This window comes from Scylla paramamosain, chromosome 19 (assembly GCF_035594125.1).
Source record: "Scylla paramamosain isolate STU-SP2022 chromosome 19, ASM3559412v1, whole genome shotgun sequence".
Lineage (NCBI taxonomy): Eukaryota > Metazoa > Arthropoda > Malacostraca > Decapoda > Portunidae > Scylla > Scylla paramamosain.
Genome location: NC_087169.1, coordinates 1,106,151 through 1,130,000, shown reverse-complemented (window position 1 = coordinate 1,130,000; position 23,850 = coordinate 1,106,151). Strand labels below are relative to the sequence as shown.

Below are 23,850 nucleotides of genomic sequence, written 5' to 3'. Positions count from 1 at the left end.
TAAGATTGTTATTATTATTATTATTATTATTATTATTATTATTATCATTATTATTATCATTATTATTATTATTATTATTATTATTATTATTATTATTATATAATAATATCCCGGGCGGGATACGCCCGGTGTGTGGTTGGCAGGACACTCCGGTGTGTGTGTCTGGCGGGGCCTGGCCTGACACTCCGGTGTGTGCCTGTCAGGATACGCCCGTTGTATGCCTGACAGGGCCTGGTGGGACACGCCCGGTGTTTGCCTGGCGGGGCTTGGTGGGACACGTTCAGTGTGTACCTGGCGGGGCCTGGCGGGACATGCCTCGTATGTGCCTGCCAGGATACGCCCAGTGTGTGCCTGGGGGTACCTGACGGGACACACCTGGTGTGTGCCGGGCGGGACAACGCCTGTGTGTGCCTGGTAAAACACACCAGGTGTGTGCCTTGAGGGGTATGGCGGAACACTCATGGTGTGTGCCTTAGAGGACATGCTAAGTGTCTTCCTAGATGGGCATGGCATGGGGAGGGAAGCCTGCTCCACAAAAGGCAGTGAGGCAGTGAGTGTCCTGCGGCACTGTGCTTCACTGCCGCACCACCAGGTGGAAAGCCTCCTGGAGCTGGCACTGAAGCAGCTCCACCGGCAGTGCCGCGATGGCCAGCGCCACCTCGTGGAGGGAGGGGCGGCAGCTCGGGTCCTCGCGGGTGCAGCACTGCCCCAGCCGCCACAGAGGCACCGCCAGCCAGGGCTGGACGCAGTCCTCTGCGAGGCCCTGCAGCAGAAAGCCCAGGCTGAACACGTCCCCCGAGGGGAACACGGGCCGCCGCGCCCTCACCTCTGGCGCCATCCAGGGGCACTCATTGGCGAACCCTTCCCTTGGGGAGAAACCCTCGCCCATCTCCAGGGTGAAGTCCCCGGCGACACGCCCCGCGCGGCACGCCCACCCCAGGTCGATGACGTGCAGCACGGGGAGGTGCACGCCGCCCGAGACTGTGATGTTGTCAGTCTTGAGGTCATTGTGCACCACGCCCTTGGCGTGCACCTCCCCCAGGCGGCGGCACAGCAGGCCTAGGGAGCGCAGCACGCCCTGCACGGAGCACTGCCGCAGGAATTTGTCGAAGGGCTCGCCGACAAACTCCTGGATGATGGTGGGGGGGCCGAAGCCCAGGGCCAGGGGGCGCGGCACCCCACCAGCCCCGCGCAGCTCCAGCATGAGCCGCGCCTCCCGCATCATCGGCAGCAGTACGTCCTCGTGCACGAACTCCTTCCTGACGGCGTGCACGCCCCCGTACAGCAGGCGCCGCACGCAGCCGTTGCCGCCGCGCCCCAGGAAGGAGCCGGCGTCCAGAGCGCACATCTCCTCCTCCCTCAGGAAGGGGATGCGGTGGTCCAGGAAGTCAATGTCGCCTTCCTGGGCCTCCTTCTTCTGCCGCAGGCGCTGCCAGTACTTCGTACACATCCTGCAGGCCGTGGGCAGGATCCACGCCAAGCACACCACGGTCTGCAGGACAGCCTGCATCAAGGCCGCCGCCTTGTCCTCCAGGGATGCGAGCCACGCCACCAGCAGTAGCACCGCCCACGCCCACAGCACCACGGGGGAGGGCCCCTTGACGCTGGGGTGACACTTCCCCGTGGATCTTCCCTTGGCCCTCAGTGGTACCACGCCTCCCTGGAGGAAGCCTGACGGCACCTGTGCCTCAGTGGCAGGGGCGGCAGGAGGAGCATTGTCGCATCCTGCCATGAGTGCTTCGCTTCCTGCTCGCCGAGGCATGTCCTCCAGGTGAGGCCTCGTGGTGCTCACGCCGGGAGCCGTGCCCGCGCCGGCAAGAGCATCGTTGCCCGCACCTGGCGGGGGGCTCGTGCAAGGCAGCGCCCCTCCCCGAACCTTGTTCACAGTGCCAGGCGGGGGGCTCGTGCAGGGCAGCGCCCCCCCCTGAGCCTTGCTCACCACACCAGGAGGGGGACTGGTGCTGGGAAACGCTCCGCTCCGAGCATTGCTCACCGCGCCAGGTGGGAGGCTCGTGCAGGGCAGCGCCCCGCCCAGCGCGTGCAGTGCCGGGTCTGACTCCTGCACGCCCCAGGACAGGCGCACGCCCTCGCTGCTGGAGAGGAGCTGCAGCGTGAGGTGGGCGGGCCCTGCGTGCAGGGCGGCCAGCAGGTCTGCCAGCGTCCCCTGCGTGGTCTTCCTCACGCCGCGGCTCGTCCACGCCCGCAGCTTGAGAGGCGCCTCGGGGGGTAACCTTGCCAGCCCCTTCAAGTCCAGCCTCTGGTGCCCGGCGACATTCCGCCACTCCCCCGACGCCGCCCGACGCCACCCGTCTGCCGGGAAGGCGAAGGCGGCCACCTGGCGGCTCCTCGCCAGCCAGCAACGGCTCGCCCGCCCCACGGTAAGGTGTGCGCGGTGCACCCCCAGGTGGGGCGAGGCCGCAACAGCGGCGCAGCGCACGAAAGACATCCACTCAGTTCTAGGCATGACCACCGACTGACGAGACTCCCCCGGAGAGGGGTTTATATACCCCAACCCGCGGTACCCTGTGGTCACGTGACCGCAGGCCTGGGGTGGTCACGTGACCCCATCTCCAGGGTGGTCACGTGACCACACCAGCCCGCTGCCCCCGGTGGCCACGTGAACACACCAAGCCGAAGCCCTTACGGCCTTTCCCTCCTTCTTTTCTTCCACACCCTCCTCCCCCCAATACACGCCCCTTACTCATATCCCCCATTCACGCCATTCCCCCCCCATCCCTGCCGAAGAAGAACAAGAACAAAAGCAAGACGAACAAGAACAAAAACAAGAAGAACGAGAATTAGAATAAGAAGAAAATAACAATAATAACAAGAGCAAGACCAAGAATAAGAACAAGAAAAGCAAAAAGAACAAGAAAAAACAAGAAGAACAATAACAAGAAGAATAAGAACAAGAACAAGAAGAACAAGAACAAGAACAAGAATAGAACAAGAAGTGGAGGAGAAAGAGGGAAGGAGGAGGAGGAGGAGAAGGAGGAGGAGGAGGATGAGGAGGAGGAGGGGAGTAGGGCATTAATGGACTTACTGTATCTTTTTGTTTGTTTGTTTAAATGTTACTTGTATGGTCAGCATCACTAGTGTGAACAGTTACCATTAACATCAGTATCAGTCATTACAATACATTGTTGTGTTGGAATACAAAGGAAGGAGAGAGTCACACACAGGAGGCAGTGATCCTCATCAGCCCCACCTGAAACCCTTGACTTGTGTGGCTAGGTGTGGCCAGGAACACGTTCTGATCACACACACACACACACACACACACACACACACACACACACACACATTCTTTCTGATCTGACAGTGAGTGTCACCTCTCGTGATTGCCGTGTGATTGATTTCCTTGCAATAATGGTTCAGTATTTACTTTATGAGATCCATTCAGTATTTGAAAAGGTCAGTTCCTCCTTGGTTTGGTGGGAGAGAACAAGTGTGGCCGCTTGAGTCTCTTGGTGGCCTGAGTGAGTGTCGCAGTGTCTTGATTGCTGCTGGTGATTTGTGATCAGTATTTCCTGAAGTGAAGCCTGACATCATATTTTCCTTTTTGCCAGCCGCTGTACACTGACCGCTCATTTGTAGATTTGCTTATGTTAATCTGTGGCAGGTCTTGTTCTTGCTTAACATTATCGAGCTTTTGACCGCTCCTGGTACTAAAGATTTGATTATCATCACCAATATGCATAACCGTGCATTTCTGTACGTTGCAGGACATCTGCCATTTCATTAGTCTGTTAAGGTACTCCTGAATCTTACTGCAGTCTTCATCGCACGATGCCTTGCCACCTCACGTTGTGTCATCTGCGAATGTCGCTACTTTTGACGTAGGATCACTTCCTAAATCACTGATATACTTTGTGAAGAGTGATGGCCCCAACACTGACCTCTGAGCACACCATTGATTACGTTACGCCAACTCGATGCTTCTCCATTCCAAACACCGCGTTGCTCACGATCTGAGAAGCAGCCCTTCGCCACGCACACACACGTTCTTCTGTTCCACGTGATCGCAGTGTTGAGATCAGCCTGGTGTGAGGAGCCTTATCAGATGCTTTTCGGAAGTCCAGGTAAATTGCTTCAAACAATGCTCGGACATCCCGTCTCGCGTATACTCCTTTAAGGAAATCTAATCAGTCAGTCAGGCATAATCTGTTACAACGAAAGCCGTGCTGGTTGTCTACTTCGTTTTGTTCAAGAAATTATTCTGTTTTGTTTCTTACAATTTTCCTAAATAACTTCATTATGACTGACGTGAGACTAACAGCTCCACAGTTTAGAGCTTTTTATTTACTTATTTATTTAGTTTTATTTATGTTTTTATTTATCTATTTATTTATTTATTTATTTATTTATTTATTCATTATTATTATTTTTTATTATTATTTTTATTATTATTATTATTATTACTATTATTTATTTATTTTTTTTGAGCAGGGTTGTATTCACCTTTTTCTATCCGTGGGCTATTTTAGCTTGAGCGGGTGACTTGTTGAATAGTAATGTCACTGAGCTTTCTAGTTGGATGCAACATTCTTTGAACACCCTCGCTGATTGTATCGTCAGGTCCAAGGAATTTATTGGGATGAATTATTTGTACGTATTTTCGCAATTCATGGCTGTATTTCGGTTATGGTGAGTATTTACTCATCCTTGAGAGAGAGAGAGAGAGAGAGAGAGAGAGAGAGAGAGAGAGAGAGAGAGAGAGAGAGAGAGAATCTTATAACACATGGTGAAGCCAGTCACTCTTAAGCCGAGGCAGGATGTGAATATCAACACTGACACGGCGAGGGTTCCACGTGGGCTCATGTAAAAATAAATAAATAAATAAATAATGATAGTGATAATACCAATAATAATAATAATAATAATAATAATAATAATAATAATAATGATAATAATAATAATAATAATAATAATAATAATAATAAGGATAATAATAATAAATAGATATATAAATAAAACAAACATAGCTGACTAAAACTGAACTCGTTATCAATTGTGTATTAATGAGAAAACGATACGATAGTTTCATCATGTGTAAGAAATATTAAAATGAGATGAATAAACTCTCGTAATGATGGTGTGAGCACGTCAACACAATGACATCTTTGTGTTGTATTGTAGGAGCCAGTCTTGGGGCCTCTCCTTCCCTGTCAATAAGTGTGCCTGTGTCCACTGTTGTAAATAATCCTTTCCTATGCATGGTTATCTAATCTGTAATCGCATTATTCCCAATAAAACTTCCTTCAGAGACCTAGGCATTCTAATTGATTCCTCCTTGAAATTCCATGTGCACACTGAAGAGGTGTTCTGTAAAGCTAATGGAGTTGCAAACAGCATCCTGAGAGGAGCAGTACGCAGTTCATGACTCAAGTGTTCATTACACACATTGGTCGTATCATTAAGTTGGGCAGTGTGTTGTGGAACACTCGGTATATTGGTGAGTTAGATCTGCTGGAGTCTGTACAGAGACCAACAAAGTGGACGGGCTTGCGCATATTCCACTCGCTGAGAGTGTCTACGATGAATTTGTTTTCAGTTAAGGGAAGGTTAATTCATGCTGACTTGTTAATAGTTGGGAAGATTATGAATGATCTTACCCTCATCTGAGTGGCCTTTTAGGGAGAGTGACCTATAAATCATACTAGCGGAAGTAGTAATACTTATGTCAGAGCCCTTTTCTTTTCTATTTATTTGTGGAACTTTGGAACTCCTTGCCCGAAGTTGTTTCTGCGTCTGCATTTCGTACTCTCAAACGCCTTCTCAAAGCTTTTCTTTGCCTTTTTTTTTTTTTTTTGTGAAAAATCAATGTTGCATCTAAATTAGCCAACCATTTCGCCCGCTTCTACCGCACCTCCCAGCGTGTGTGTGTGTGTGTGTGTGTGTGTGTTGGGGGGGGGATGGTGCTTTATATATATTAATGTAAATTCTTGTTATAATTCATGTGTTTTCGATATCTCGTTTCTGATAATTCCTTCTGTTATTCCTCTCTCTCTCTCTCTCTCTCTCTCTCTCTCTCTCTCTCTCTCTCTCTCTCTCTCTCTCTCTCTCTCTCTCTCTCTCTCTCTCTCTCTCTCTCTCTCTCTCTCTCTCTCTCACCCTCAATCTCTCCCTCCCTTCCTCACACCATTCCCTTTAAGACAGCTTCCCTCACACCCTATCTCACCAGCACCATTCCCTTTATTCCCCCAGCACCACCCACTCTCTCCCCTCACCCCAGCACACCCCTCTTCTCTCTCTTCCTAACACTCATTCCTCATTACCAGGATGGGGACAGTACCTCCTCGTCACCCAGGTTTCGGAGGGGGGGGGAGGGGTGCGGCAGGACCAGACAGACTTGGAGTGGTTTGTGTGGATCCCCATCATGCGTGCCTATGCCCCCTTCGACCTGCTTCATGTCATGCTGGCTCAGACTGTCCGCAGGTTCTGGCCTCAGGTGGGTGCAGCAGGAGGGTGTCTCAAGGAGGGCTTCTTGTGGTGGCTTTGGTGATCTGGAGTCTTTGAAAAGGGAGATTGCAAGTCACTTTTTCTCATGAATTTTTGGATGGTCCTTTTGACTGTTCTTTTGGGCTTGGCATCAGTGTTTTTTTTCAATATTGACTTATTTATTTATTTATTCATTTATTTATATTTATCATTGTTTCTTTTTGTACAGCCTTTTTGTTGCCCATGTTGTATCTGTTTATGTATATACCAGGCCAGTAATCACAAATAGCTGGCCAGACAAACATTTTTGGTAATGTTACTTTTTTTTTTTTTTGTGAAAGGTTGATTTGCACGCGTTGGAGCGTTTTGTTACTTAAGAAGCGGAAAGAAAACCTCAAATGACACGTTTGTGGAAATATCTTGTATCGCCATGTAGGGTGGTATCTATGGTTTTTATCGTTTTGGTGCTGACCACGCTCATAAACACTCAAAACACACGTTTCTGGAAATGTCGTTTCCTATCCCCGTATTGTGTTCTTTACAAGCATCTTGCCGTTCTGGTATCAATGTGGAAAAAAACATACAATATACGTTTTTGGTAATGTTGTTCTGTTTCTCCATATAAAGTGCTCTTTATGCATTTAAGCGTTTTGGTACCTACGAGGCTCAAAACACTCATAATACACGTTTCTTGTAATGTCCTTTCGTATCCCAATATACGGCACCTTTTATGCATTTTAGAGTTTTTTATACGTCTTAAGCTCAAAACACTCAAAATACACGTATTTTGGTAATGTTTCGCATTCCCATATAGGGTGTTTTCCATGCTACTTAGCGTTTTGGTGACTAACACGCACAAAAACAATCAAAAGATACGTTTCTGCTGATATCGCTTCGTTTCCTCATATAGGGTGCTTTGTATGCATTTTCGCGTTTTTGTTGGTAACACGCTCAAAAACACTCAAAAGACACGTTTTTTTGGTATTGTTTTGTTTTCCCATAACAGGAGATTTCCATGTTTTTTACCATTTTGATCCCTAACACGCTCATAAACAATGAAAATAGAAATGTCGTTTCTTTTCCCCATATAGGGTGCTTTACATGCATTTTCGTGTTACGGTACCTACGAATGTGAAAAACAATAACAAACGGTTTCTGTATATTTGTTGTCACCTAAGCTGGCGATACCCCCCCAAAAAAAATAGGTCCCATCCACACCTTTCTGTGACTTACTGGTAAGGTAGTAGGAGAGCTCTAACCCCCATACGCTCTCTCTCTCTCTCTCTCTCTCTCTCTCTCTCTCTCTCTCTCTCTCTCTCTCTCTCTCTCTCTCTCTCTCTCTCATACAGGCAATCAGACCCACTCAAGAAGGAAGTAAAAACAGAGATAGATAAAAAAAAAAAAAAAAAATCTAATTGAAAGCATTATCATTCATTCATCAAGATATCTCTTTTTTTTTTTTTTTTTAATAGATCTGTTGAATTATGCACTTGACATCACAATACGCTACATTTTACCGGATAGCTTTCAACTTGATGTGTTCTCTAATAAGATAAGAACACAAAAACATACGAGAAACTGTAAGAAGTGAGTAGGTCCACATGTGGGAGTCCCTGTATAAAACGTAGCAGCAGTTTATAGACCCACCTATGATCTCTATTTGTTCAGTCTTTTAAAAGCTCCATATTGACTGTTCACTAATACCGCGTCCGACCACACCAAAATAAGGTCATGGGAATATTACGAGACCTTATTCTTAATTTGCTGTGTTTCGTCTCCTTGGCTTCAGTACGAGTCATTTGTTTATTTGTTATATTATATAACGTACTGAGTTTTATTTCCTTCACAGGGAGGAAGATCCAAGGTCCAGGGAAGATCTAAAGTACAATTTTCATACCTTTCACTCGTGCCTTTTGTTCCACTTTATCTTGATACTACACTGGTCCGTTCACTCACCTCTCCACTCGCTAACATCCTCACTTGTACTGAGTGTGTGGTGAGGATTTTCTGAGTTTCTTGTAATCGCTTCACTGCTGGACACTTTTCCCATGGTCATCTTCAGCTTACGTCACACTTACCTTTGTACTGAATGAACCTTGAATGAACCTCCTAATCTCTCACTCTTTCTCTCTAAGTTCATGCATACAATTAATATTTACGATGAACTCTTGTCATCTTCTACCTCTACTTTTATCCTAATTCCTCTTCAGATGTTGCTAATTGCATGTCTCCCCTCCTCCCTCGACCTCGCTGCACGAAACTTTTTTCTTCCTTTAATCCCTACTCTGTCCAAATATTCACCACAAACGCTACAAGAGCCACACTGAATACTGGGTCACACAACTTTCCTGTAACTGTTATCACTGAAAATCATCAATAAAGTCACAAGACCATTACAATACGACCCTGAGAAGCCACACAAGTGAACGGATCAACAAAACCCGAGTCTTGCACACACTCTCCTCTTGGTGCCGTGGGCCAGTCCCCGCCGTACATATACATGAGCGGCAGTAAAAGAGTATCATTAACCAGCAACAAACAATGATCCCCACAAACTCCTTCCTTCCTCCCTGCTGTCCCCCGCCACCTCTCCTGACGCTCCACTCACTCCTTGCTTGCAATTCTCGGAGAAGTCATTTATTCGTGCAATTATCGGGTTCCTCATTTACGGTGACTTCTTTCCAGTTCACGTGCATCTTGTGTGTGTGTGTGTGTGTGTGTGTGTGTGTGTGTGTGTGTGTGTGTATTCTCTCTCTCTCTCTCTCTCTCTCTCTCTCTCTCTCTCTCTCTCTCTCTCTCTCTCTCTCTCTCTCTCTCTCTCATTCCTTTAATTTCAATTCATGTTTTCTTCCCTCTCTCATTCCTTTCCCCTTCTCCTTTCCCTTCTCCCTTTCCTTTATCTTTTTTTTTCTTTTCTTTCTTCTCTCCATCTTTATTTCATATCTTCCTCCATCAGTCTGTCTGTCTGTCTATCTTTTTTTCTTTCCTGCAATCTCTCTCTCTCTCTCTCTCTCTCTCTCTCTCTCTCTCTCTGTGTGTGTGTGTGTGTGTGTCCATCCGTCAATATCTGGCGTCACTTCTCATCTCATTCTCATCAAGCGCCATATGATCTCGATGTGGCGTTGGATTAACGGTGGTATCCCCGTCTCACAACATCTTCCTCCAAGTAAAACTTAGCAGATCCAAGGTACCTCGAGACCTCCCTTAGACCTTTCCCTTGGGGCATAATTAAGGATTATATAGTAATTTATGCATAATGAAGTGCTAATATACTCTCATTGGCGTATAATACGTGAATTTCAGTCCCCCTCGACCCGTATATGAGGTAATATTTAAAGATACAAACACGACTTAAGTGTAGAAGTGAAGAAATAAGGTGATGTTTTCCTGCAGGGTGTCACGTTTATTTGCAGTGTACAGCATGTTCAGTTAAGCAAAACGTATGAGCGAGAATTATGTGATCAGAATAAGAATTGCATTTTGTTTATTTATAAGTGGAAGCAGAAGAACTGCGAAATATTGGGTACCTCAAGCTATACGCTCTTCACACGGAAGAAGCGGCACCACCGCGTGTTCCAACAATGTCGTCAGCTGATCAGCTGATGCCTGGTCCACCTTTTCATCAACTCGTCCTTATTTCGTTTGGACACAACGACAGGCCTCCCTTCAATGACAGAGAGGAGAGCCACTCTCTCATCTTCACTGAATGGTCTCACAAGGAGTGAGGAGGCCTCCATCCCTTCAAAAGTCGCGCGTGTGTGCAGGGGGCGCACTTACGACTACTCCGGTACCTTAACAAAGGATTCGGCTAATCATGTGTTTACTTATGTGTTTATGCATTCAAATAATAAAAAAAAAAACGTAGAATTTACTATGATGTCCATGTTAACAAGGAAAGGCTTAGATTTCTGCATATAACAAATGTTAGGGACGCCGAATTCCGTTAACTGAAAGCTCTAGATTGCAGTGTTACCACATAAGAGTGTTTCACGGAAGGTTTTGATCTGGCAAACCTGCAGGGTTAGGGAAACGTCGGTGACGGTACTACAGCCATCAGTCAGTCCTCCCGTAGCACACTGCCAAATGAGGTCGCCTTCCACTGATTGATTGATATTTCAGGAAGGCACTCCACGCTGCGCACTATGTTCCAGACCTCTGTCTGCCACGGCTAGCGCCACTTCGGCTGCTAGCAAACAGGGGCCTGGGGGCTGGCATTCCAGTCCTAAGGATGTTCTATATATCTATCGTACGGTCCCTCATTGACTACGTAGCCCCTATTTTAATACAGTTAAGTGCCACCCATGAAACCATGAGAATAATTTTGGGATGCCGAAGCACTGCTCGGATTGAAGTCCTCAGAGCTGAACTGCACCTGCCGAGTATTATGTGTAGGATACAGGAAATTACTTGTCGTACTGTTGGTCGGATGCTATGCCTGGGCTCCGACTCTCTGAAGGGATCACTGACCCCCCTGTATCGTGATCCTCGGACTCCTACAACTCCATACCTCAGGAAGATCTTGGGAGTTCTTACAAGTGTAGGTATAGCCGAGGCCTGTATTAACGTTGTTGTGTCACCGCTCCAACCCGTTTGGAACCCTCACCGTGTCAGTGTTGATATTCACTCACTGCATCAGCCCAAGAGGGACTGTCCCCCTCATGTGCTGCAAGACATGTTCATGACTAAACTGTCCAAGTACCCCCACGTTCAAGCTATTCATGTTTATTGTGATGGTTCAGTCTATGGCAGCAGGTCCGGATGTGGGCTGTTCATCCGCGACTACATTTCTGCCAATCACCACACTGACACTGAGGTTTCCAGGCGGCTCCCTGCACACATGTCCTCCACTTGGACAGAACTGTGTGCTGTTCTGGAGGCGCTCCATATTGTGGCGCCTCTCCGTAAGGATATATTCTTCTTTGTTGACAGTCAGGCTGCACTGTCTGCTCTCCAATCTACCTCCCCCATGGACTGTGATCTAGTTAATAAATGTCTTGATCTCATCCACACCTTGAAGGTGCTGGTGCCACGGTCCACTTCACCTGGATACCCTCTCATGTGGGTATCCCGTTTAATGAAGAGGCAGACCGCCTTGCTCAATGTGCCCTTCAGGACGACACAGTGGACCTTGGCGCTGAGTACACTCTGGGCTATGTTAAGAGTAGCATGAAGGACTTTGTACATAGTAGCATTAGTGATCAGTTGGAGCTTTGTTGCCAGTACATAGTAGCATTAGTGATCAGTTGGAGCTTTGTTGCCAGTACATAGCAGCATTAGTGATCAGTTGGAGCTTTGTTGCCATAGGGGCAGTGGCAGTAGTCTTCTTCACAATGTGCGTGTCTCCCAGAGCTGTGCTTACACCTATGGGAGACACACACTGCATCACATGATAGGGTGGCAATGAGGTTCAGATTAGGCTATAAATACTTTTGGGAAGTCAGTGCTTCTCCTGGCGTGTGCTGTGTGCTGTGTGCTGCACCAAGGGGACACACTCTGCGTCATTATGTCACGGATTGTCCTCTCATTGCTACATTTAGGCTGCAAGGTCAACATGACTTGTATATCCTCATTGACCATTTCTTAGACTCAGCCACTCTCAGGGAAATACTCAAGGAATATCCCACGTTTGCTCCCAGACTGTAGGATATTTATACAATAAGGTGTGCAATATCTGTATTGATTTATTTACTTATTTTCTTGTAATGTATACTATATTTTTACATTTTTGATACTCTACCCTTAACTCTTTACCCAGGGGGTGGGTGGCAAGGTCTGTCCTCCTCCTTTGTTGTATTTCATTATTAATGCAACAATAAATGTATCAATCAATCAGAGTAATATATATATATATATATATATATATATATATATATATATATATATATATATATATATATATATATATATATATATATATATATATATATATATATATATATATATATATATATATATATATATATATATATATATATATATATATACATATATTGAGGCAAAAGGTGGTATTTTTCTTCACATGAGCATGTCTTGCATTTTGTAGTATTGTGATTATTTATTTATATTAACTTATTTGCTTTGAAAGTGGTGAGTTTTTATCCGTTGTGCTGCAGCTCCTCACACTAGTTGTATGTATAGACAGGTACAGTGTACATGTATGTATGTATGTATGTATGTGTTTATGTACTCAAGCTAGTGTGTACTGTTTTTCCAGAGTAGCTTTAATAACGACAACAGTACTCTTACTACTATTACTACTACAACAACAACTACTACAACTACTACTACTATTACTACTACAACTACTACTACTACTACTAGTGCTACAACAACAACAACTGCTACTACTACTACTACTACTACTACTACTACTACTACTACTACTACTAATAATAATAATAATAATTATTATAATAATAATAATAAAACAACTACTACTTCTACTACTACTACTACTACTACTACTACTACTACTATCGTTACTACTACTACTATCGTTACTACTACTACTACTACTACTACTACTACTACTACTACTACTACTACTACTACTACTACTATTACAAGTGATACTGCTGCTGCTACTACTACTACTACTACTACTACTATTACTACTACTACTACTACTACTACTACTACTACTACTACTACTACTACTACTACTACTTCGACAAAACAACAAAAACCTAAACATACTACAAGGAAGACTCACTTGAAGAAAAGTTCAAGGACAAAAATAATATTCTGGTGAGCCATTTCTGCTCTCATACACTTCGTATATAATGGCACCTCAAGCCACGGAGAGAGAGAGAGAGAGAGAGAGAGAACGAACAACAACAGCATAAAAAGATAACAAGAAATAACAAACAACCTAACTCAACCATCTCTCACTTTCACTCTCCCTCTCCCTCCCATCCCCTCCCTCTCCCTCTCCCTCTCTCCCATTCCTTAACTACCTAACCACACTGGCCATCATATCCCACATCCTGCTCTTCTTATCCCAGTGCCCTCTCTCACTCTCACTTTCTCACTCTCTCTCAGTCCCGTCTTAAACTTTACTCGTGTCGCATCTCCACCAGTCAGTCAGTCAGTCAGTCAGCCAGCCAACCAACCAGTAAACCAGTCAGCCAGTCAATCAGTAATCCGGTAAGTCAACCAGTCATCCAGTCAATAAGCCGGTGAGTCAGTCAATTACCCAGTCAGCCAGTCAGATACCAAGTCAAACAGTCAGTCAGTCAGTCAGTCAGCCAGTCGGTCAGTCAGTAAGCCGGTAAGACAGACAGTTGCCCAGTCGGCCAGTCAGATATCCAGTCAGCCAACCAGCCAGTCAGTCAACCATCCATCCATCCATACATTCATTCAACTAGCCGGCCAGCCAGTCAGTCAGTCAGTCAGTCAGTAAGCCGGTAAGACAGTCAGTTGCTCAGTCAGCCAGTCAGATATACAGTCAGTCAGCCAGCCAGCCAGCCAGTCAGTCAGTCAGTCAGTCAGTAAGCCGGTAAGACAGTCAGTTGCTCAGTCAGCCAGTCAAATATCCAGTCAGTCAGTCAGTCAGTCAGCTACTCACCCTCCCATCCGCCCACTTCTACTACTACTACTACTACTTCTACTACTACTACTACTACTACTACTACTATCAATATTTTTATCCTTGTTATTCGTATGTGGAAATAGTAGTTTTAATTGGTAGTAGTGGTAAGAGTAGTAGTGTTAACACACACACACACACACACACACACACACACACACACACACACCAGTCTATCAATCAGTCTATCTATCTATCTACCTATTTGTCTGTCTGTCTAGTTAATTGCCTTCTACCTATCTATCTATTTATCAATCTATCTAACCCCTACCCCAATCAACATCCTCCTACATCCCAAAGACCCTTCCCAACCTCCACAACGCCCCCCACACCTGCCACACACACCTGCAGGTTCCGTTCTGTCGGCAGGTCCACACACTAGTGGGCACCAACTGGCACTGCAAGCTGAAGTGTTTGCCAGGTGCAGACCAGGTGTAGTAAGCCACGTGGTGTATTGCATCTACGTACAGCCCCCTCCTGCACCTCCACCAGCAGCTGTGTGGGCGCCTGTGGGGGAGAGAGGTAGATTAGGTGGGTGGTTGGTGTGTGGGTGAGTAGATTGTAAGTATTGTTACGTTGGGTTTAGTTACGGTAGGTTAAGTAAGGTTATGTGTAGTTAGGCTGAGTTTTGTGGGCGCCTTGGGATGGGTAAAGAGATTAGAAGAGTAGATAGGGACGTTTGGTAAGGTTTGGTTAGAGATAGATGGGTAGATAAATAGGTTAGGTTAGGTTAAGTTAAGGTAGGATAGGGACAGATGGGTAGGTGGATAGATTATTCAATATTCACGTGTTGTTATGTTGTAGTGTTGTGTCTTAATATTTCACAGCAAAATAATAATTGTTCTCTCTTTCTCCTTTCAGATACGCATGCACACACGCACGCACGCACGCACGCACGCACGCAAAGTGATAGTTATTACGTGTGGAAAGAGAATTGCGTGTTCTGCTACTTCTTCTAATACTACTATTACTACTACTGCCGTGAAGAGTAAGTACCCTCATATTGTTGTTGCTGTTGTTGTTGTTGTTGTTGTTGTTGTTATTGTTGTTGTTGTTGTTGTTGTTGTTGTTGTTGTTACTATTCTTCTTCTTCTTCTTCTGATATAAAGGTATAAGTGTGTGTGTGTGTGTGTGTGTTTCGATCTTGCCACACTTAAGTAACACAACCGAAAAACTACCTTGAAAATTACCTTCCATCTCAATTTTCAACCGGTTTGTGAAAACATGTCGTTGTGGAGGAGGAGGAGGAGGAGGAGGAGGAGGAGGAGAAGAAGAGAAAAACATGTACAAATAACACAGTAGTAGTAGTAGTAGTAGTAGTAGTAGTAATAGTAGTAGTAGTAGTAGCAGTAGTAGTAGTAGTAGTAGTAGTAGTAGTAGTGGTAGTAGTAGTAGTAGTAGTAGTAATAGTAGTAATAGTAGTAGTAGTAGTAGTAGTAGTAGTAGTAGTAGTAGTAGTAGTAGTAGTAGTAGTAGTAGTAATAGTAGTAGTAGTGGTAGTAGTAGTAGTAGTAGTAGTAGTAGTAGTAGTAGTAGTAGTAGTAGTAGCATAGTAGTAGTAGTAATAGTAGTAGTAGTAGTAGTAGCAGCATTAGTTTCGACCCAGTATATTACACTTACGTAAATAAATGCAAAACAAACAAAACGACAAATAAATCAGATGGATAGAGAGACAAATAATGACACACAAACACAAACACTGATAAACACCTAGATACACAAGGAAAATAAAACTATAGATACACACACACACACACACACACACAAATAATCACACAGGTAAACTCTTGCATTAGGGAGGTGAACCGAATAGAATAATGGCGAGAGAAAGTAAAAAATCTTGTACAGTGAGGTGAGATGGATAGATAGATAAATAGATAGAGAGATAGACAAATAGACACACAGGTAAACTCAACAGACACGTGTAAACTCACCTGCCAGTCAGATAGATAGAAAAAATAGACAGACAGACAGACAGACAGACAGACAGACAGACAGATAGAGAGAGAGATAGAGAGATAAATATACAGGTAAACTCCTTCTGCTTATGCTGTCACCCTTTCTTCTCCGTTGGGCTCCTCCGATCACAATCTCGTATCTTTATCTTGTTCTATCACTCCAATCCCTCCTCAGGATCCCCCTAAGCGAAGGTGCCTCTGGCGTTTTGCCTGTGCTAGTTGGGGGGACCTGAGGAGGTATTTTGCTGATTTTCCTTGGAATGACTACTGCTTCCGTGTCAGAGACCCATCTTTGTGTGCTGAGCGCATAACAGAGGTAATAGTGTCTGGCATGGAGGTGTACATTCCTCACTCTTTTTCTCGTCCTAAACCTTCTAAACCTTGGTTTAACACAGCTTGTTCTCGTGCTATACATGATAGAGAGGTGGCCCACAAAAGGTACTTAAGCCTTCCATCACCAGAATCTCATGCACTTTATATTTCTGCCCGGAAACATGCCAAGTCTGTTGTCCAACTAGCCAAAAACTCCTTCATTAACAGAAAATGTCAAAACCTTTCAAGATCTAACTCCCCTCGTCATTTCTGGCATCTAGCCAAAAATATCTCCAATAACTTTGCTTCTTCTTCTTTCCCTCCTCTATTTCAACCAGATGACACCACTGCTATCACATCTATATCTAAAGCTGAACTCTTTGCTCAAACGTTTGCTAAAAACTTTACCTTGGACGATTCTGGGCTTGTTCCTCCCTCTCCTCCACCCTCTGACTACTTCATGCCACCTATTAAAATTCTTCGCAATGATGTTTTCCATGCCCTCGCTGGCCTAAACCCTCGGAAGGCTTATGGACCTGATGGGGTCCCTCCTATTGTTCTCCGAAACTGTGCCTCCGTGCTTGCACCTTGCCTAGTCAAACTCTTTCAGCTCTGTCTATCAACATCTACCTTTCCTTCTTGCTGGAAGTTTGCATACATTCAACCTGTTCCTAAAAAGGGTGACCGTTCTAATCCCTCAAACTACCGTCCTATTGTTTTAATTTCCTGCCTATCTAAAGTTTTTGAATCTATCCTCAACAGGAAGATTCTTAAACATCTATCACTTGACAACCTTCTATCTGATCGCCAGTATGGGTTCCGTCAAGGCCGCTCTACTGGTGATCTTCTGGCTTTCCTTACTGAGTCTTGGTCATCCTCTTTTAGAGATTTTGGTGAAACTTTTGCTGTTGCCTTGGACATATCAAAAGCTTTTGATAGAGTTTGGCACAAAGCTTTGATCTCCAAACTACCCTCCTACGGTTTCTATCCTTCCCTCTGTAACTTCATCTCAAGTTTCCTTTCTGACCGTTCTATTGCTGCTGTGGTAGACGGTCACTGTTCTTCTCCTAAATCTGTTAACAGTGGTGTTCCTCAGGGTTCTGTCCTGTCACCCACTCTCTTCTTATTATTCATTAATGATCTTCTAAACCAAACTTCTTGTCCTATCCACTCCTATGCTGATGATACCACCCTGCACTTTTCCACGTCTTTTCATAGACGTCCAACCCTTCAGGAGGTAAACATATCACGCAGGGAAGCGACAGAACGCCTGACTTCTGATCTTTCTAAAATTTCTGATTGGGGCAGAGCAAACTTGGTATTGTTCAATGCCTCAAAAACTCAATTCCTCCATCTATCAACTCGACACAACCTTCCAGACAACTATCCCCTCTTCTTCAATGACACTCAACTGTCCCCCTCTTCTACACTGAACATCCTCGGTCTGTCCTTTACTTATAATCTGAACTGGAAACTTCACATCTCATCTCTAGCTAAAACAGCTTCTATGAAGTTAGGTGTTCTGAGACGTCTCCGCCAGTTTTTCTCACCCCCCCCCCAGCTGCTAACTCTGTACAAGGGCCTTATCCGTCCATGTATGGAGTATGCATCACATGTCTGGGGGGGTTCCACTCATACTGCTCTTCTAGACAAGGTGGAATCAAAAGCTTTTCGTCTCATCAACTCCTCTCCTCTAACTGACTGTCTTCAGCCTCTCTCTAACCGCCGCAATGTTGCATATCTAGCTGTCTTCTACCGCTATTTTCATGCTAACTGCTCTTCTGATCTTGCTAATTGCATGCCTCCCCTCCTTCCGCGGCCTCGCTGCACAAGACTTTCTTCTTTCTCTCACCCCTATTCTGTCCACCTCTCTAACGCAAGAGTTAACCAGTATTCTCAATCATTCATCCCTTTCTCTGGTAAACTCTGTAACTCCCTGCCTGCTTCTGTATTTCCACCTTCCTATGACTTGAATTCCTTGAAGAGGGAGGTTTCAAGACACTTATCCACCAATTTTTGACCACTGCTTTGACCCTTTTATGGGACTGGCATTTCAGTGGGCATTTTTTTTATTAGATTTTTGTTGCTCTTGGCAAGTGTCCTTCCTACATAAAAAAGAAAAAAAAAAAGACAGACACATGCAAACTCACCCGTCAGTCTCCACACACACACACACACACACACACACACACACACACACACACAATGATAGTCCTCGAGCTGGCGTGGCCGAACAAGTCGTCAACCTCTTGTAGTATCACGTGACCCTGGAGCTTTCACCTGCAACCCCACCCCTCCACCGCCTCGCCCCCACACCAGGTACCTCATCTGGCGAGGGGGGAGGGAGGGGCGTGGGTGCTGGTTCTCCCTTTGATCTGGTGAGGGGTGTGTTGGAAGTGGAGGGGGAGGGAGGGTAGGAAGCTATTGGGGGTAGCAGGAGTAAGAGGAGGAAGAAAAGGAGGAGGAGAAGGAGGGAGATAAGGAGAGGGCGGCTGCACAACACCTCCACTACTTTTCAAAGGCTCTACTTGAAGTTACAAGCGGCTGTTTGAAGGTGTTTTTACAGTTGTAGTGACAGATTAACTGGATTTGTACATTGTTACGAGGAGAAACACTGTCAAGAATCCTGGTGGTCATCTCTGTGGCTCTGGCAAACAGTCGTGGTGAGAGAGCAAAGCGTTTTAGAATACTGGTCTGGTCTGATCTCTCATTTAAATATACCAGTGACTTGACTCACGACTACACCACATTGTTTATCAGTTATGCAGCAACAGTATGACACAAAGTGACGCGTCAAAATGCATCGATAAATTTAAAGTTAGCAAGTCACCCGGGCCTGACACAATCTCTCCCCGCATCTTAACACAAGCGAAATCCGAATTAGTTAAACCACTAACCATATTGTTCAATAAATCCCTGCAGTTCGGTATAGTGCCTGATGAGTGGAATCTCGCTAACTAACTCCGATTGAAAAAAAAAAAAAAAACAGTAAATCTCTACCATGTAATTACCAACCAATTAACTCATACCGCTCTTCAAGACAGGGTGGTATCAAAAGCTTTTCGTCTCATCAACTCCTCTCCTCTAACTGACTGTCTTCAGCCTCTCTCTCACCGCCGCAATGTTGCATCTCTAGCTGTCTTCTACCACTATTTTCATGCTAACTACTCTTCTGATCGTACTAACTGCGTGCCTCCCTTCCTCCCGCTGCCTCGCTGCACAAGACTTTCTTCATTTTCTCACCCCTATTCTGTCCACCTCTCTAATGTATTCTCAATCATTCATCCCTTTCTCTGGTAAACTCTGGAACTCCCTGCCTGCTTTTGTATTTCCACCTTCGTATGACTTGAATTCCTTCAAGAGGGAGGTTTAAAGACACATTTCCTTCAATTTTTGGCTATCGCTTTGGACCCTTTTATGGGACTGGCATCTCAGTGGGCTTTTTTTATTGGATTTTTGTTGCCCTTGGCCAGTGTCAATTCTACATAAAAAAAAAAAAAAAAATTAACCTCAGTTGTATTGAAAATGCTTGAAACACTAATAAGAGATAAACTCGTTAATCACTAAGAATAAAACAACTTCCTTAAAAATACTCAACACGGCTTCCGCAACAAACACTCTTGTTTGACGAACCTCTCAGACTTCTTGTATAATATTATGAAGCAGTATGACGAGAATAAAACGGTAAATATAATATATCTTGATTTTTTAAAAGGCCTTCGACAAAGTCCCCCACAAACGTTTACTGATTAAACTAAAATCACAGGGTATCCAAGGCGACGTGTTGCGATGGGCTGAAAATGACTAAACAACCGTAAACAAAGAGTAGTAATAAATGGAAAAGCATCCAAATGGACTAACGTAACCAGCGGGGTGCCACAGAGATCAGTCTTACGTACCTGTTCTCTTCCTTGTTTATATCAACGACATAGATGAGGGTGTTACTAGCATAATATCAAAGTTTGCTGATGACACCGAAATTGCAAATTCCGTAGACTCTAACGAACAAGTAATAGAAATGCAGAAAAATCTAGATAATTAACAGAGTGGGGGCAAACAAACCTGGCAGATGAGTGCAAAGGGCTTCACGTAGTGTATAGACACGAGAAAGCAAAGTATATTTTAAATGGTACCCAACTTAAAAGCGTTGACAACGAAACTGATTTAGGAGTGACAATATCGAGTAGCTTAAAACTTAGCCAACAATGTTCACAAGTCGTAAAGAAAGTGAATAAAGTAATTGGCTTAATCGGCAGATCTTTCGAATATAAATTCAAATTTGAATCTAAGGATACAGTCCTCACTTTGTATAACTCTTTAGTCCGTCCCCTTTTGGAATATTGCGTTCAAGCATGGCGCCCCTGCTACCAGAAAGACATTGATCAATTAGAAAGAGTTCAGCGCAGAGTAACAAAAATGATACCAAGCCTAACAAACAAACCATACGAAGAGCGTCTTAAAGAATTCAATCTTTTCCCATTAACACAAAGAGACTAAGAGGCGACTTAATACAGGTGTTTGAAATCATCAAAGGCATTGATAACATGGACTGCAATAACTATTTCACGATACTCTTTTCAAATTATACGCGAGGAAACGGTTGCAAAATTGTTGGGAAATCCTTCAACTCTCACGAATCAAATTTTTTTTTTTTTTTTCCAGCAAGTAGTAAATCCCTGGAATGGGCTTCCTCGACACGCGATAGACTGCAACACCGTTGAAATTTTTAAAAGCCATCTTGATAAATCGCCTGCAATCTGCGGCTAACACCGTTTGTTTGGTAGTCATTAACTTCCTTGCCTTTAGGAAATGGGAGGACTTCATTTCATCTATTTTCTTTCTTTATTGTAAAATTTTTTTCGTTTTTTTTTTTTTTTTTCTTCTCTAACCCCGTAAGGTATTTCTTTCCGACCTGTTTTCCTGTACGGCTCATGCCGGAGGGAGCGGAGGGAGGGGAAAAAAACCTTCCGCTTTCCTGTCCTTTTCTTCTACTATCAGGCAGGAGGGATGTGTGACAGTGTTTGGGAGGCAGGAGGGATGTGTGACAGTGTTTGGGAGGCAGGAGGGATGTGTGACAGTGTTTGGAATGTGCAGGCTGGGTGTTGAAAGCTATGGGTTAGAGAGTTTGACCTCCACTGAAGTGTAAGGGTGTTGGAACTTGTTAGGGAAAGGATGAGAAGAGAATAAGAGAATAAGAGCAGGCAAGGATGGAGTGATGGAGTCTGTGACGGAAGGGATAAAAGGTGAATGAGAGAATTTGAATATGTAAGGATGGAAACAAATGAAGGATGGAGTGATGGAGTGTGTGAAGGAGAGGATAGGAAGGGAATAAGAAGACTTAAACATGCAAGGATGGAAATAAATGAAGGATGGAGTATGTGAAGGAGACAAGATGAGAGAAAGAAAATTAGAACATTCAAGGTGGAAACAGATAGAGGATGGAGTGATGGAGTGTGTGAGGAAGAGGAAGAGGACAAGGGAAGAATCAGAGGGTTGGAGCATGGATGGAGGAAATACAAGGACAGGAATAAACAGGTGGATAAATAAATAGGGAAAGTAAAGGAGGCTTGGAAAATATTAAACTGTTGAGGAAATGTAGAAGAGCTGGAAAGTACTTGATAGAATAATGACATTACAAAAAGTAATTAGTGACGTGACAGATCTGGTGATATAAAAGAAGTTGAAAATTAATGAAAATATTAATTATGGTATTGTTGATGATGTGTTGATTGTAATGCAGCACAATCTGCCACCAGGAAAGCCTTCAGGTTGTTGAGAAATGAGCCAAGAATCTTCAGGGAGACCGCATCAGTATGGTCAACGCTAACACCTATAGATATGTGAGTAGTAGTAGTAGTAGTAATAGTAGTAGTAGTAGTAGTAGTAGTAGTAATAGTACTAGTAGTAGTAGTAGTAGTAGTAGTAGTAGTAGTAGTAGTAGTAGTAGTAGTAGTAGTAGTAGTAGTAGTAGTAGTTGTTGTTGTTGTTGTTGTTGTTGTTGTTGTTGTTGCTGTTTTCATCGTTGTTGTTTACTGACAAAAACACAAGTAATACAAAAAGTTACAATCTCATTTTTTGTCCAACTTGAATATAAATAAAAATAAAGTCATGTAGATGTGTAATAAGCATAACACACACACACACACACACACACACACACACACACACACACACATGGAGCATTCACAGCTTTAAAGATGAATATGAAAAATTAACTTTAAAAGATGGAACATGTTGTGTGGCTATCTGGGCCAGTACATGCCACGCATTTCTCTCAAAGCTAATTATAATTCATAGTCAATTTTTTTGGTGTATTTATTTCAGGAAAAAAAAAAAAAATTGACTCGACAGCCAACATTTATTTTTCATTAAATATTCTTAATTTTCACTCAATTCATATATATATATATATATTTTTTTTACCTCCTTACTGATTTACAAAACTATAGGACCAAACACTGTTTTTAAGTTCATAGAAAGTACTCAACATACTGAAAGTATTAATATAGATTTAGTTTGTCCAACATTCTGAACTGAATTATTTAGAAAAAATTTTGTTAGTTTTGTTCCAAGAACATTTAACACCTTATCTCTGGATAAGAAAAAAAAATGAAAGAAGGAAAACTATATAGATATTAAAAAGAAATAAAAGAACATTTATTATCTTTATAAAATATATAATATCAATTGTAACTCAATCTTTTTCTTCATTTATTGCTGTAGATAATGTCACTAATTACTATTACTAATGTGTTATATCTAAATACAAGTATAATTCTGTAAGTCATTATGCTATTAGTATTTTGTTGAAATTATTATTGTTTCCCACAAATGTTCCAGTTATATTACTCATGTATATATATATATATATATATGTATGTATGTATGTATGTATGTATGTATGTATGTATGTGTGCATATGTACGTGTATGTATATGTATGTGTATATGTATGTATGTATGTATGCTTAAGTGTATATGTAAGTATATGTATGTGTGTATGTGTGTGTATATGTAAACTTGTGTGTGTGTGTGTGTGTGTGTGTGTGTGTGTGTGTGTGTATTACCGCCAGCAGGCGGCAAAAGTTGATTCAGACCTACACGATGATACGAATCATTTATTGAGTCCGATTGAATCCGGTTGGATCCGCTTGAATTCGGTCAAAACGTGTTTGGGTCTTGGGTAATCGTTAAGTAACGCGCACGCCCTTTCTGACAGGTGCTCTAGGTAGGTGTATCTACTTGTGTCTCTGCACCGACACACGTCCTCCCTGCACGAGTGTCCTCAGCAAAGTGTCCCTGTCGTCCTCAGCTACTGCCTGGCTTCCTGCCCTGTCCATCGTCATCCATTAGCGACGGCGTTAAGGGCGGCCTCATCTCAGCCTCATGTCACAGCAAGCATCCTTCATCTCCTTACATCAACATTATCTCAACACCGACCGTACAAGAAACTCGCTGACTTAGGCCTCGTCCTGATCCTCGCCCTCACCGCCAGGTCCTTTCCTTCCTCAATGACAAACTCGCTTGCACAACAACAACTTCTTTCACCCGC

At 43.8% G+C, this 23,850-nt stretch overlaps 1 long non-coding RNA gene across 2 annotated transcripts; it reads left to right on the top strand.

The window, feature by feature from the left end:
* The first annotated feature begins 6,030 nt into the window (after window positions 1-6,030).
* LOC135110027 (uncharacterized) lies at window positions 6,031-22,147 on the top strand. Of its 2 annotated transcripts, none has more exons than XR_010273042.1 (3): window positions 6,031-6,451; window positions 14,891-15,017; window positions 22,056-22,147. It is a non-coding gene; the product is annotated as an uncharacterized LOC135110027 (long non-coding RNA). The 2 variants fall into 2 exon arrangements; XR_010273041.1 differs by lacking the exon at window positions 6,031-6,451 and adding an exon at window positions 13,384-13,587.
* The last annotated feature ends 1,703 nt before the right edge of the window (window positions 22,148-23,850 follow it).